Here is a 16,340-nt window from a genome sequence, read left to right on the forward strand (position 1 = left end):
TCAGAAGAGCCAGAGGGCCACTCTGTCGGTAGACAGAGAGCTCCAGGAGCTGAGGAGAGAAAGCCACGGCCTTAGGCAGAGGCCCCATTGGGCCAAAGGTCCAGGCTGTCCCTCATGCAACTGCTGCTTCTCCTGCAGCCCTCAAGGGCCAGGGGCTCCCCTGCGTCCCCAGGTGCCCCAGGAGAAGCACGGGTGCACTGGCTAGGCTCCGGGGCTTGGGGTCACCTGCAGGTTTGACTCAGCTTCCCAGTAGCCAGGCCCTGGACGCCCACACCCAGGGCACAATCGCTCCGGTGCTTCACCCCCAAGCCATGACCATTGCTTTTTAAGTTTAGGTCAACCCTGTTATTTAGTTGATGCTACATAGTTCTCAGTGACGTTCCCTCTAGCAGATGAGTGTGAGATGGTATTTTTCAGTAAGTGTTTATTAAACATAAAATAAAATAAAATACAGATATGAGAACTAAAAGTGTCTCGGTGAGACTAATAAATAACTGGATAGATGGGATAATCCAGTAGAATACATTGTCATGGAAGTCAAATATTTTTCCAGGAGGAAGTGGTCAGCAATACCAGGCACTGACAAATCAAACCGTTTTCTTGGATTTAGAAACAAAGAACTTGGTAAAAATTGATGAGACTTATGATTAAAACGTGAGGCAGGATTCAGAGGGCATTGAGATGAGGAGAAAATAAGAGGTATATTTGTTAAGATATAAACAACTCTGAATCTGGCTTTTAAGGGCGCTAGTTGAAGAGGACTGTCAGGTTCTGGGAGTGAGAAGAGTGTGTGTGTGTGTTAAGAATGAAAGACTTAAACACATTTAAGTGTACTTATACTTTTTGAAGGACTACTTAACTATGCAATGTAGATGGGAAAAAGATGAGAGCATGATGATGTCTAGATTAGGTACATGGTATTTTAATTTCTAGGATGATTCTCTAGTGGCACTCTTGAGTCACAGAGGAAAATTTTAACTCTTGTTCCACAGTTTCTCAAGTGATATTAATGTCAAATCTTGCACACCAGAACTTCTAGCTTTATCTCAGATTTTCTCTCATTTAACTAGTTATAAGTAGTTTTATTTAAAATATTTAAAAAGATCCAAACTTTATGGCAATTTTTCTTTATTGATTTAACATTGGCTCAAGTGAAGTTTTAGTGTAGCTCAGTTTATTTATATCTGAAATTAAACTAAAAACATTGCTGCAGTCACTGTTTGTGAGATTGGAATCTCAAAATTAATTTTAAATGGATGCATCTTTTGTTATGTACATAGTTAAAATTTCCTTTGTGTTTACACACATTATTCTTTGAACAGAATCCTTTAAAATGTTTTTCACAATCTTCTTTAACTACTGAGCCCGAATTACAATCATTGGTATTTTAGTCAGTAATTGAGTATTTCCAAAACTTTTAAAGATTTATATGCTAATGGAATTTCTTCTATTAATGGATGTATATGGACAATGTGTACATACTTTTAGAAGTCCATTATCTTCATTATTCAAGTTCAAGTAAGAAATATTAATTCAAGATGGTCCTGATTAAACTTCCAGGAATAAAGTGATAAAAAAATCCTAATATTTCTGAGAACTTGTGCCATAATACTCCCCCAAAAAGGAAATTTTGAAGGACATTTTTATGTTAGTGGAAATGAATTGTGACAAAAACATACTCATTGAATGTATTAAAATTGAATGTATTAAAATGGGCTTGCTTCTGACAAGATAGACACCAGTACTAAGAACTGATAATTATTACAGATTTACTAATAGAAATACATATTTTTCCAAGGCTCACCAGCTGATGTTCGAGGCATTCAATTTTTCAGACTAATTTGGGAATATTTTCCTGAGTTTTGATGGTTTTACAGACAGTTTGTTATTCATCTTGATATCTTCTGCACTGAAAACATCTTGTTATCCTAAAGTGTCTCTTTACTCATGAATGGAGATCATCAAGAAAGATAAACTATTTCAACAAGTCATTTTGAAGAACTAATTATTGTTTTGTTATACCGCTAATGCTCAAAGTGATCATATGACGCTTAGGCTATCTTGGTTCTGATAAACTTGAAAACAAACCAAAAGAATTTAGTGGGAATAATGACACTCTCTTATGTTGCTTGAGGGAGTATATTGAACAGGGTGACCTGCTGTGCTCTTCAAACCAAGAGGGGAGATTATTCTTAACAGGGCACGAAACCAGATACTGATCTGTGTTCAGTTTAGCATTTCTGAAAGTCTAGAAACATCTTGAAATATATAGTTTAGTATGTGGTTTATATTTCATGAAGTCTATATTCTAAGGACAAATATGATTCATTACTTGGGAATTAAAGTCAAATTTTCACCTCAATAGGCTAAAGGTAGTTTAGCACATAAATACCTCTTCTGAAGGAACTTACACAATGCACCTGGTGTAATGGAATATTTGGATTTGAGGTTAGACTCCTGAACTTTTCCTTATGTGGATGGAGGCTGAAGGAGAGAAATACACATCTTTTTTACCCTGTTGTCCAGTAGTTGTTTTCATCTGAGGTGTGGTTGCCTTCCAGCCACAGGTGGTCTGACCCAGTGGCCATGCCTTCCTATAAGTCATCAAACCAAGGCTACTGAAGGGAAAGCTTCACCCTCCCTCCCTCCCCGTCATGTCTTATCAAGAGTACTACTGGGTTCTTTGTCTTATACTTTCAGGCCTTTTGGAGGACACTAAATAGCCATGCTCTCAAGAAATTAGATGTCTAATTTCCATACAAGGACTAGGTCTGATATGGGGAGTAAGAGTCAGTCACTTTACCTGCTGTTGGGAAGGTATTTTATACAAAGTCTGCTGGATTATAATTTCCCGCTGCTGTTTGGAATGGAGGATCTGAGCTTTATGTCTTTGTATACCAGTTTCCATGTGTCCCTGGATTTTCCTGGAGTATTGTGGAAAGACACATTAAAGAAAATTTACCGCTCTTTACAACTCTTCTATGTGCATAAAAGTGACTAATTAATCGCATTTGGTGTTGGTGGGCCCAAGACAATGAGCGTACCAACAAGTCATCCAGTCAGGCATCATCAGTAATAAAGGAACCAGAAATGTGTTCTTGTAATTTAAAGCCAAACCTGACTTCAGTTTAAAGACAGCTCCTGATCTAATTGTGGCCTTGCTTATGGTAGTTAATTTTATGTATCAACTTGACTGGGCCATGATGCCCAGATATTAGGTCAAACATTATTCTGAATGTTTCTGTGAAGGTGCTTTTATGGATGAGATTACCATTTAAATCTGTGGACTTTGAGTAAATCACTCTCCATAGATGGATGAGTTTTATCCAATCAGCTGAAGGCCTTACTAGAATAAAGATTGACCTTCCAGGGCAAGAAGGAATTCTGGCAGCAGACTGCCTGTAGACTCAATTTGCAGTTCTTCCCTTCGTCTTCAGTCTGTTGGCCTCCTCCATCAGATTTTGGGTTTGCCAAGCCTCCACAATCAGGTGGACCAATTCCTTAAAATAAATCTCTCTATATACATACATCCTGTTGCTTCTGTTTCTCTGAACAGCCCTGGCCCATTATGTAATCATACCATTACCATAATGCCTGGCACATGAGAAGAACCTAAAATTATTGAATGAATTGATTAATGAATAAAAATATATACCTGGGAATTTTATTTGAAAAAAAATAGCTCAATATTGAATCTTGAGGTGATAAAGAATGGTTCTTGACACCTTTGAATCCAAAAATTGAAACTAAGGTGCAACCTTCCTTGCACATTGTTAAACTTGGCTTCAAAAAGATGTACTAGTTTAGGGAATAAAAGACCTGCATTCTAGTCTTGGCATTGCTTATCATTAGCTATGTGACCCTTGATCTCTCTAGGTCTCCAGTTGTTTCTTCAACTGTAAAATGACAGATGTGAGTGAATTGATTTTTCAAGTCCCTTTGGTTGTAAAATGTCTTAATTCTGTAATTTCCTCTTACAGACCCTGCTACCGTGGTTATTCTGAGTGTATCACTAAATCCCATGGACTCCACTAACCAGCTGCCAATGCAGTGATATCGTAGGGCACATCAAGTCCTAAGAGTTACGGTGTTAAGGGAGAAATAAGAGTGCTGTCATTGAAGGCTACGGTGTTTCCTCTCCCCAGTAGGCACTGCAGAGAAAACTTGGAGACAGCAGAGGTTTACTGCATTTACAATTGACAGATGAATGTTAAAATCCCTCTCACATTTTTCTTTGAGAGTAAAGGAAAGAAGGCCACATCACTAAATTGTATCATGAATAAAAGTTCTCTCAGTTACATTCATTGCCTTGCCTGCACAGGAACTTGGTTATTTGCCAGCAACTTAATGTCTGGAGAAAGCTATAGGTCATTTTGCAACCCAGCATTTAATAGTATTGTCTAACAAATCTGATTTAATCTTTTCATTTTGTTGCCAATTTGAGAGTACAACACCAGCTCTAAACAATAAAATTTTAATGACCTGAACAATATTTTATGTTTAATCTCCAAACATATTTCTTTTATAGAAAATTCTGTGAATTTTCTGTCATATACATTGAATGGAGACATTCACCTGAGCTGAAAAAGAAAAGATCGTTGCAATTGTGAATCTTGTCAAAGGACAAATGAAAATGTGTTCATTTCGGAGAAGGCATAAGCTACAAAGTGCCTGCTTTTATTAAAAATCACGGGAAAAAATTAAATATCAGCAAGATCAACATTAATTGGAATCTCAGGGGTTTTTTTTCCCCTAAAATAAAGTTGCTTTTTTGTTGTTGAAAACTCAATACTTGATATCAGAAAATATAGACAAAAGAACATTTCAAATAATGAGAATCCCACCCACCCAATAACAGCTATGCTTAATGCATTGTTGTTTATTTTTTCATAAGGTTTTTTTAAACACAACTTTCCCCCTTCCCAACTCACAAACACAAATCTGCACATAAACCAGATGTCTTCAAGACTGGCTAGTCTGGGGGGCCTGGGTGGCTCAGTCATTAAGCATCTGCCTTCGGCTCAGGTCATGGTCCCAGGGTCTTGGGATCGAGCCCTGCGTCGGGCTCCCTGCTCTGCAGGAAACCTGCTTCTCCCTCCCCCACTCCCCCTGCTTGTGTTCCCTCTCTTGCTGTGTCTCTCTCTGTCAAATAAATAAAATCTTTAAAAAGAAAAAAAAAAAAAGACTAGTCTGTGACATCAAACTGAGACCATGTCTCCTCTAATATTAAAATTATGAACTTCCAATCCTCCATATGACCATAGTTATAGAACCCTTGTCTTTCCTTGTTTTATGGGATTGGCCAAGAATTCCAACGTTTTTGACTCCAGCTGGAGGAATCCTCATGCATCTCACCTTGATGCAGAACCTGGCTAGCCCTTGGCATGCCCCATTTGCCTCCCTGTACCTACTTCACACAACATTTCCTTGGTTTGCAGGAGAAGGAGGCACCTTCCCTGGGTGCTAAGTTCAGTTATGGATATGCCTCTCTCAACCTGGTAAGCCCCAGAGGGTTATTTTTTTTTTTTCTTCTCAAGGTACACTTCTAGGTACTCAAGTGACTGGATTAGGCGTTAGCTTTACACTGTTGGCAAAACCAAGTCTCTTCTGATGGCATAGGTCAAGTGTTGAGAGAAGACCCTAAGTCCAGACCTGCTGACTGTAGCTTCCTAGGTTTTTTTTTTTTCTGGATTCCAGTTCTTTCTTCCATTCAGGTCTCAGCCAGGGCGCCCCCCGCTTCAAAAGAGCAGATATTTGAATCACAAAATGAACTGAATTTTGACATAGATCCTCTTTCTTCTAGAAATTATCTTGACTCCTATGTAAATTTGTGGATATCATTGAATACCTGGGGGAAGGGGCTCATCTGCTTCACCTATCAAGAGCATCTAAGAGATGGGCCTTGCCTTGCCAAATATACCTAATTATCATTTTTTTCCTCTGAACATTAGCTAGGTACCAGTCTTGCAGGAACGTTACTGCTAGGGAAGACGGGAAGCATAAGGGTTACATAAACAACCACTGGATCCAGATAGCTCACATATAAAGCTCTGCTCTATCATTTGCTGGCTGATGACCTTGTGCAATTTACCCAACAGCTGTCCCCATCAATAAAACAGGGCTGATGACAACTGTACCTTTCTCATACGTAGTTATGAGGACTAAATGTATGAATACTGTTTAACATTGCTCCTGGTTCATAGTGAGGGCTCAATTAATGTTAGCCATTACTACTTCAGTGATTCTAATAATTAAAAGGGCTTCCAAAAGTTGTTCCATCCAGAACAATCAAAAGAGAAGTATCATTACTGAAGCTAAAAAATTGATAGTCAATTTTAAATATCACTTTTCCATTATATAAAAAAATAAAGTCTAAATCCATTGGTGCCCTGTTTTGCACCAATTAAATGTTGTTTTCTTAAGCCCATACATTTTTGTAGTTTTTCTATAACTCCCCACAATATATTGTGAAACTCTTCTCCTTGTCAAAAGCTATACTTCTATAATATTTTTAAATTTATTATCCTATTTATAGAACTATATCTTATCAGTCACTTCTTGTTTTCTTGTTTCCAGTATTATAAATGTTAATGAAAGATGGTCTCATGAGTAGGTGGTCACATGGCTTCTTAATTATTTTCTTGAGACAAATACCAGAAAAGAAATTTTAAAGCTTTTAAAATATACTGCTAAATTGCCTCCAGACACACTTACTAGTTTATACCAGAGTCAGTGGCCCTGCCCCTTCACCAATAGAGAGCACTTAAAAACTAAATGTTTAATAATTTGATAGAAAAAGCATGTTGCCATATGTGTATTTCTTTACTAATAGGTTGAGTGGTTTTTGTAATAGACTTTTTTTTAAAGATTTATTTTAGAGAGAGAGGGAGAGCATGGCAGGGGGCAAGGAGGAAGGGATAGGGAGACGGAAAGGGAGAGACCCTCCAGCAATCTCTGCTGAGTGCAGAGCCTTAGGTGGGGCTCGATCCCATGACTCTGAAAGCATGACTTGAGCTGAAACCAAGAGTCAGACACCCAACCAACTGAGCTACCCAGGCCCCCCTAGACTTTATTTTTTAGAGCAGTTTTAGGTTCATGGTGAGATTGAGAGGAAGAAATTTCCCAGATGTCCCAGCCCCCACATACACATAATGTCTCGCACTATCAACATCCCCCACTAGAGTGGGTATATTTGTCCCAAATGATGAACATACACTGACACATCATTGTCACCCAGAGTCCATAGTTTATATTAGAGTTCACTGTTGGTGTCACGGTAGGTTTTTATTCTTTCTGAGTTAGTTATGTTCCGAGCCTATTTTTCCTTTTTTAAAAAGGTTTTTTTAATTTATTCATTAGAGAGAGAGAGAGCACGAGCAGGGGGGAGGGTCAGAGGGAGAGGGAGAAGCAGACTCTGCCCTGAGCAGGGAGCCCAAAGCAGGGCTCAATCTCAGGACCCTGGGATCATGACCTGAGCCCAAGGCAGATGCTTAACCAACTGAGCCACCCAGGCGCCCCTTTCCTTCCATTGCTTTAAAAGAGCTTTTTATATAGCTTTGCGCAGTGGCAGTATCGTAGCCAATGAGGTTTATCCGAGGCACGATTATTGCTAATTGAAAAGAGCTTTTTATATATATATGTAGGAGAGTCACAAGTTTCCTTAGTGCTATCAAGAAAGAAGGAAATTTATCTTATTAATTTTCTATAACTAGTCCAGTGTTTCCTATGAGCCCTCACTCTTGGGGAAGTGGATTGGTGAAAGTTGTGGAGAAGCAGAACTTAAATTTATCAACGAATGTATCTTAGGTCTAATTTAAACATTTATTCTTTAGATTAATCTTAAGTACACGCTCAGACTTTAAGGTATACTTTCCTTCTCCTTGCTCTTTCACCAAGGTGATATCTGATATGTTTGTGTATTGGCAGGGATAGGTATTTATGTGATCCCATAGAGTATGGGGGTAGTCTGACAGAGGGTACAAAGGTATTTGTGTAATCATCTGTGACGTTTATTATCTATCTAGTTATTTGGCTCTCTGATGGAATCTTCTACTGATGCTGAAGTGGGTCTCTTGCCTTGGTCAGGGTCTGGTGACCCCCTTGGCTGCCTCAGCTGGAACCTTTTCACATGCCATCTAACTCTGGCCTAATTTCTCCACTCTTCTGCCTTGGGTTTCCAAGGGTTTTTATCTTCAGCAAGAGCCAAAGGAAGCCTGGTACTATAAACTCAGGCTCTTTTTCTTCCCAGCCACTTCAGGAGGACTTTTTCAGACTTTCAAATTAGGAGTGGGGGACAAACCTTTCCTGCTTATGGCTTTTCTCTTTATCTTTCTAAAACCTCACTCCTGTCTGGGATTTTGGTTCAGGAGAAAAGAGTTAGGATACTTTTATCTGATTCTTTACTTCCCCTACTTTTTTCTTTTCCACACACAGGTAGGGTAGAATTGGCAGGTTTTCTTTCTCTTCCTGTCTAGCTGGAACTTTCTTTGGAACTCCCCTCATATTCTGTTCCTGAGTTTCAATCATGGAAGAAGCCCTTTGAGCTGAATCCACTAGTTTTGGCAATTAGAAGTGGAAACCTTGAGGCAACTACAAACCAGAGCCTCTACAGGGCAAAATGCATTGTTTTGATATTCCCCAGACACTATTTATTTTATAAATATATTTGTACATATAGATTCAAATGTTCAGATCAGATAGAATTGAGGTCTCTCATGTAGGTTACAAATGTTTATGCCCCATTTTTTCCTTTCTGTAAAAAAGTTATGTTTCTTATAGTAGAGAAGTTCTACAGTTTCATGTAGTCAATCTACCAATTGCATGTTTATGGTTTCTACATTTTGTAAAACTTAGAAAGCATTTTCCCTCATCAAGGAAAAATTATGTTCACATTTATTTCCTTCAAATATTTTTTGGCTCAATTTTTTTCTTTTTTACTTTACCTGGAGGCATTTGGTGTAAAGTGTAGTATAGCCATATATATTAAATACATGATAGCAATCTAAATCTAAATATATACATTTATTTAAAAATACATATATGTAAATATATATATTTGTAGATACACATATCTACACATGTATATATAATAATCAACTCCAGCTCATTATATTTATTGAATAGTCCTTTTTTCTTACTAATTTGAAGTATACTAAATTCTTATTTGCTTGTCTTTGTTTCTACCCTGTTCCATTAATATACCTGTGTGTTCCTTTCCTATTTCAACAGTATATTTTTAAAGCTAGCTTTGCAATATTTGAATATCTTTTTTTCAGGCTCTTTCCCTTATTGTTTACATTTTTCTGCATTTTCTTGGATTTTTCATGACTTTCATTCAAGAGATTTCTAGAATAATATTTACTTTACCCCAAAATTGATTGTCATTCTATTTGGAGTACATTAAATTTTAAGATTAAGTTACCTTAAAAAAATACAAAATCTATTTTTTTGATAGAGCTTCTTAACACATTAATTTAGGGCATGGAAATAACTACCCGAATCTCTACCCTTCCCATCATCCAAAGAACAATTTAAAAATTGCCAGGTAGACTGGGGTGTCAAGGTTTATCTAGGCAACAAAACCCAAGAAAATATTTATGACTTAAATATTTGGGAATTGGACAAAAAATTGTTTTGCCTTATGTTGTCTAGATAAATAATGTAAATTTATATATGTACATGTATGAATTCCAAGATTCCCTTCCTTCTGATTTCAGAAAGAGTTAGTGGTTTTCTGTTATTATACCTATCAAGTTCCAACACTTCCATCTGTTTTAGCGATTTCAATAACTGAACAAATAGAGTATAGAGGATGACTATCAATTTTACCCTTGCTTTTGCTTTTTCCTCTTTTTTCTTATGTTTTAATTATATCAAAATTTTTTTATGTGACCTCTAAATTATAGTTTTCTTTCAGTCAATATTATCCTTTCAGGGCTAAATTTATGAAAATAACCCCACATTAATCAATAGACTCATTTTCTCCTGTGAGTATGGATGGATAGATGGTTGTATTCCCTTTGAACTAAATCTTTTCTCTCAAGAACTATCTATGGTATGTACCTTGACAATGTGTTTATTGGAGGGACTTTAGGGTGTTGGATTTTGCACAGTCTCCTGTAATGACCTTCTGCACTGTGAAGAGTCAAGGTCAACTCATTGGCTACTTTGCCACTCTCTCTCTCTCTTTTTTTTTTAAGATTTTATCCATTCATCTGACAGAGACACAGTGAGAGAGGGAAGGAGTGGGAAAGGGAGAAGCAGGCTTCCCACCGAGCAGGGAGCCCGATGCAGGGCTCGATCCCAGGACCCCGGGACCATGACCTGAGCCGAAGGCAGACGCCCAACGACTGAGCCACCCAGGCTTCCCTACTTTGCCACTCTCATCCTTTGTGCCCTCCAAATACTTAGGTTTGAGTGAATTGAGAGGGACAAGGAGGGGCTGATGATTTGGGTGATGTGTGGAAAAGTCATCTGTAAGAATTGTAGAAGTTTATAATCATTCATCTTAGAGCTCACAAGCAAAGTAAAGGATCTACCCACTTGACACTTAGACCCCTTCATTGCTCTAAACATTTCTCTTGGCTCAGTATTGGGAAACAAAGGAGCAGATCAGCCAAGCTAGAAGGGGGAAAAATAAGGCCAAGGGATAACTTGACCTGAAGAGAATCCAAATTAGCCCTTCCATCTTTATGTGCCACCATTTGGAGGCAAATGATTGTAAGTTTTCACTCGTCTATAAGGATTTCTATGATTTTATTTTCACGTAAATATTTTTACACTAATCCTTAGAATATTTAATTTTACCAAAAAAATAAAACATAATATTTCTTCATATAAAGTTATATTCTATGCTTTTAGCACCTTAAGTTATTTTTAATGAAAGAATTATAAGTTTTAACTCATGGCAATAAATTAGCAAAAACTGAGTTTATTTGGTATATCATAACCACCCCCATTTAGCACAGGTGTTCAGCAAAAGATTTAGGAATTGTTTTGGAAGCTCTCGTTAGCTGAGATAAATTAGCAGAATATCTATACTATTAAACTGTTCAAGTACATATTTTCTTTCTTGATCATTTTGTAGAGGTCTCATAAATATCCAAAGCTGGCATGCTTGTCTTTCAGGAAGTTCTTAAATGTATCAGTAGCACTAAAACCCAGTATTTTAATGGTTCTAAATGTCAGAGCAGTTGGCTGGCCATAGGACATTGAACAAACCCAACCAAAACTCCAACTCACCAAATGAACCTCATTTCATCCCCAAGGGCCTTTTGTTTCTGAAACAGCTCATGGGATCTGTATAGACCAGAGTGGTTTTTCCTAAGGGAACTAATTGCTTATAAGAACAATGATGAGGGTAAATTTGAAGTCTACCATGATGTTTCGAGCAAGAGGAATTAAAATAGCAAAAATGCCACTGCAAAATATAAGTTATGCTGGAAGGGCTCTGGCTTCCAGGGAAAATCATAATTTTAATCAAATAACGATGGGAGGGGTTCCACATAAAGATGTCGGATGTTATGATAGTGAGTTAACTTTCTGATTACTTGCCAGTGTGACAGTCTGAGAAGGCACAGGCTAGGGGAGGACAGAGGATGAGTTATCACATGCTGACACTCTGAAGCCACTTGGTCGCTGAATGGAAACATGAAGTTAGGATGTGGACACAGAATGAGAGAGATGAACTACTGGAAAGGAAAATGCTTGCTTCACACTTGTGGCAAGGGAAACCCTGACCAATGGCATTTGGACTAAAGAGTTATACAGTGTTAAAAAAAAAAAAAAAGTTATATAGTGTGAGTAGAGTCAGAGAATAAAGAAGCGAATGTGAATATTTCAAACAGGGAATTTAATATTGGACACTGTTTACGTAGGTGATGTAATGGCCAAGAAGCCCCATAGGAGATGGTGAGCAAATTCAGAGATTAACCACAGCAGGAAACCGCCAGACCCCTAGGACTGGAGGGGCAGAGAGGAGGTAGTGTTACTGGAGCCCAGAGGCTGGGACTGTGCAATAGAAGCTGAAACCACAGAATGAAGAGCTATTTGCTGGGAGATGGAATCAGAGAGGAGACTCAGTGAAGACTAAGAGCATCCTTGGAGGCAGAGAGGAGGGGAGAAGTACTCTGGCCTCACTCGTTAGCTGGCCCTCCAAACTTCCATCATTGCCTCCCATTGGCCAAGCCTACCTATATGCCACAGGGCAAGGGAGCCTGGGAAATGTGGCTTCTTGTAACAAAGAGCACAGGAAGGGCACGACTCGAGCAGATCTGAGCAAAAAGAAGCACAACCAACCAGGCCATCTTGCCTTACCTTGTCCGGAGTATTTTAAATTTTGAGGGCTGCCTCCTAAGAAACTTTGGAACCGATGTTTTATGTTTTGGAACATAAGTACCAGTAAAAATGTTAATATTTCTTTCTGCTCTGTAACTGCAATCAAAAAAAAAATATATAAATGCTATTGAAATAAGATAATTTGATGGTCATCTAAAATAAGAGCACATGAATGTTCAGTGGCCAGACTAGACTTCAGTCTGCATTTCCCTCTTCATTTTTTTTTTACCTTGTCTGTATCACCATATGCTGCTTATCTAGTTGTCACAAAGCTGAGCATCTGAAAAAAAGAATAGTTCTGCCATTTTTAAAAGAACAGATGAAAGTTTTCCATGATGCAAGAATGGTTTTTAAAAGATAATTGTGCTCCTCCTGTTCTTACAACTGAACTTTATTTTGTGTTCTATAAGTGATTTCTGATCTCCTGGCTAGAGGACTAAAAAAGATTCCTATTTTTAGATGCTTTACCTTTGACTTTCTATGGGATTGTCCTTACCTACATAGAAATAAGAAAGAGTCCAAAGACAGAGAAAGGGAGATAGAAATAGGACCATCATGGTGCCCCCAAATAAAGAAACCACTGTTCTCTGTGTTATTTGTTTCATTTCCCCTTTTGTAGCACCATGGCATTAAGTCTACTATTTGGTTGAAAATAATAATTAACATTTATTGAATACTCACTATTTGCCAGACAAAATTTTAAATAGTTCACATGTGTTACCTCATTTAATAATCAAAACAAATCTACAAGGATGGTACTTTATTACCCTGTTTTATAGGTGAAGTAAACCAAGGAGTAGAGGGGAATTTACCCACAGTCACATACCTACCTGGTATGTGACAGGGACCATATTTGAACTTTGCAGCTCGTCCTCAGAGCCCATGCTGAACCATGATGGTATACAGCCCACTCTCTCAGGTAGTCTCAGACAGGGAAACCTGGTGGACTAGTAACATGCCCACAGACTTTATCAAGAGAAGAGGTACTGATCTGAAGAAGTGGGTTAGTGAAGTTCTAAGGCTCTCTTTGGACAACTGTGCTTGAACACCTACCAACAAGCGGGCGAAGAAATTGTCTGGTGTCCAAATGGGAGTCATGAGAGAGTAGTGGTCAAGCACACAGAGTCTGGCCAGTTTGACCCGGCTTCTTAGGTATTTTGCATAGATTTGGGGTGTTAGTTACTTTATCTATGAAATAATAATGAGTATTTACCTCATAGGGCAATTGTGAGAATGAAATGAAATAAGTAAAGCATAAATAATATAAATGAAATAATATAAGCAAATGAAATAATATGTCACATAGTTATTACCATACTCAGTGAGTAGTTGTTATAATCACTACTATTATTGTTATTATTATCAAATGAAGGAGGGAATCAATTTGGAGCCCAGATTATCCCCTTCTTATATTAGTATAGTAAGTCCTAGTTAACCACTGATTCATCCCCCCAAATCTATCTTGCCATATAGGAGCCTAATATTAATGAGCCCTTCTAAAGACTACAGCTTAAACTCTGGTTGGTTTAATTCTAAATTCTCTACCCTGTTAAATACAGCAAAGTAAACAAAAATCAACTCCCCACTGAAGACTTCTTTGAGGCCTACACAAATAAAAAAATCCTTTAGAGCTTGTGGTGTCTAAATAGGTTGTCTGTCCAATCAGATGGGGGCCCCCAAATGTGGGGCAGTGATTGAGTGGAAGCCAGTGGCACGGGTGGTGAAAGAATTCACCTGAGGTGGAACAAGGTGATAGAAGTTTATTGAATACACCTGCAAGGGAGCAGTGGGTGGGGCAGCAGAGGAGGGGCTGTCTGTAATGAGGCAGGGTTTGGGGGCTGTTTTTAAAAGGGGGAAGGTGAGGGGGTATGGCAACGGCTGGAATACTCCCTTTTTTGGTAACTGTACCTAGTTGTAAGTAGCCCCTTGGTATTTTGGGTATTTTGGGGCCTATGGGTATTTTGAAGTGGGTCCCCTGATGGGCTGGTCTGTATTCAGCCAGGGGGGTCACTGTGGGCCCTTTTCTACATTCCATCACTCAAGCCTGTTTGCCTAAAAGTGGCCTCTACAGAGCTCTCTCATCACGGTCTCCAATATGACCCCCAAAATATGTTGTAATAGTAGCTCCCTTTGGTCTTCCTCTTTGTAAGCTAAGTTCTTAGAACATTCAAACTATGCAATATCCCCTAGGCTTATCCCATGCTTCTGTCCTCCTGGTCATGTGGTGTTTCCCTCTACCTAGGAAATCACTCCCTCCTTCAACCTACCCATAGTTCTTTATCTTAGGTCCATCTTACATGAATATATTCCACAAAGCCTTTTCTTATCTACTCAAATAAATGCAATGTCTCTTTGATCTCTGAACTCCATACATTTGCTCCTCACCTATGCAGGGATCTTTAACACCTTGTATTTTATTTGTGAACTTACCTTATCCCTTCTTGTTAAGATAAAGACTCAGGGACTGATTTTATATCTGCAACATTCACTGTGCCTTGCACGGAAAAGTCCTTCAAAAAATATTTGTAGAATTAAATTTAATTTAGAGAAAATTTTGAGGAATACAATTTCCACTTCAGTTATCAGTTTTGGTCCTGCTTCTCTGCTCAGCTGTTTCTGACTGAAGACTTTCTTCCCTGGTTTCAGATTTACCATTGTTCAAGTAAACTGTGCATTGAAGAGGCCTCTGTTGAAAAGAGATCTTTAATGAGAAACATTCTGCCATTCATTTTGCTGTTACATAAGGCCAAAAGAGCTTTGCCTTTAAACCCAACCTACTACAGGGCACCTGGGTCGTGCAGTCAGTTAAGCGGCCAACTCTTGGTTTCAGCTCAGGTCATGATCCCAGGGTCTTGAGATCAAGTCCTATGTCAGGGCCCAGGCTCCGTGTGGAGTCTGCTTGAGATTCTCTCTCCCTCTGCCCCTCCTGCTCATGCTTTCTTTCTCTCTCTCTAAAATAAATAAATAAATCTTAAAAAAAAAAAAAAAAACCCAAACCCAACCTACTACAGCCTTTGGAAAGGCTCCTTAATTGACCGTTAAGCAGGTGCATGCACATATAAACTCTTCAGTGAATTGAGAAACATTCCACCAAACAAAGCATGCTTTCCGCAGCCACCAAGGGGATAAGCATCTTTTGAATGAATCAAGACCTTCACCCACTCTTCTTCTGAAGGAGATCATGTTACTTCAAAGAAGGTAGGACACACAAAACTCATAGTTCAGAACACACATACACAAACCAGGTTTCACTTTTTTCTTTTCAAATTCATAGATACTATGGAAATTGGTAAGATGAATCCAAGGAGAAAAATTCTGATTTCTTGAATTTTATGTATATGTATATGTCGTGATAAAGATGAATGTGGTAGAGAAGTGAACACATTTTGAAACAATGCTTTTGTTGACATCATTTGGCAGTAGGGTTTGCTGGGAGTGTATGTATTAAACAGTGTGGGGAGAACTATCCAGTGAGGGAAACAGGATAAAATGCAAAGCCCCAACTTTTTAGATTTGTGTCTACAGAGAGTCTCTGTGGCAGTGTGGCAAGGCTTCAGGCTTGAAGAACTTAGCCATTGCATTTGGATTTTTAAAAGATCCCACGCCATAAATTCTGGTTGCAATTAGAGCTTATAAAAAGAAAAATACCCTAGGAGTTATTAATATGTAAATCTAGTAATTTGAAAAATTGAATGATATCAGGTTAGGGTTTCTGAATGTATGGCATCTAATTTTGGCCAAAATGACATCATACTTCCATAGTTCTGCGTAAGCTGACAGTAAATTGCATAATGTTTCTTTAAAATTAACACAGAGAAAGAGTGTTTAGGGAGAGCATAAGGTAAGAACACAAATGTGGATACAGTGCATCATACCAATGATCCACACAGTCTCAACGCTCATCCTCAAAGTAGCCAATATCATGTTTTGGTAGGAAAAAAATATCCAGTAACAAAGGAGATCACATCTTTATAAATGGGGCAGAATGGCTCCTTTAAAAATGT

The 16,340-nt window shown here is 38.3% G+C and overlaps 1 long non-coding RNA gene and 1 pseudogene across 1 annotated transcript in view; both read left to right on the forward strand.

The window, feature by feature from the left end:
• Window positions 1-16,340, forward strand: part of LOC113919818 — a 281,270-nt gene that overhangs the window by 115,330 nt on the left and 149,600 nt on the right. The gene's annotated exons all lie outside the window — the stretch shown is intronic.
• On the forward strand, window positions 7,553-7,707 carry LOC113921044 (annotated as a pseudogene).

This window comes from Zalophus californianus, chromosome 3, assembly GCF_009762305.2.
Source record: "Zalophus californianus isolate mZalCal1 chromosome 3, mZalCal1.pri.v2, whole genome shotgun sequence".
NCBI classification, from domain to species: Eukaryota; Metazoa; Chordata; class Mammalia; order Carnivora; family Otariidae; genus Zalophus; species Zalophus californianus.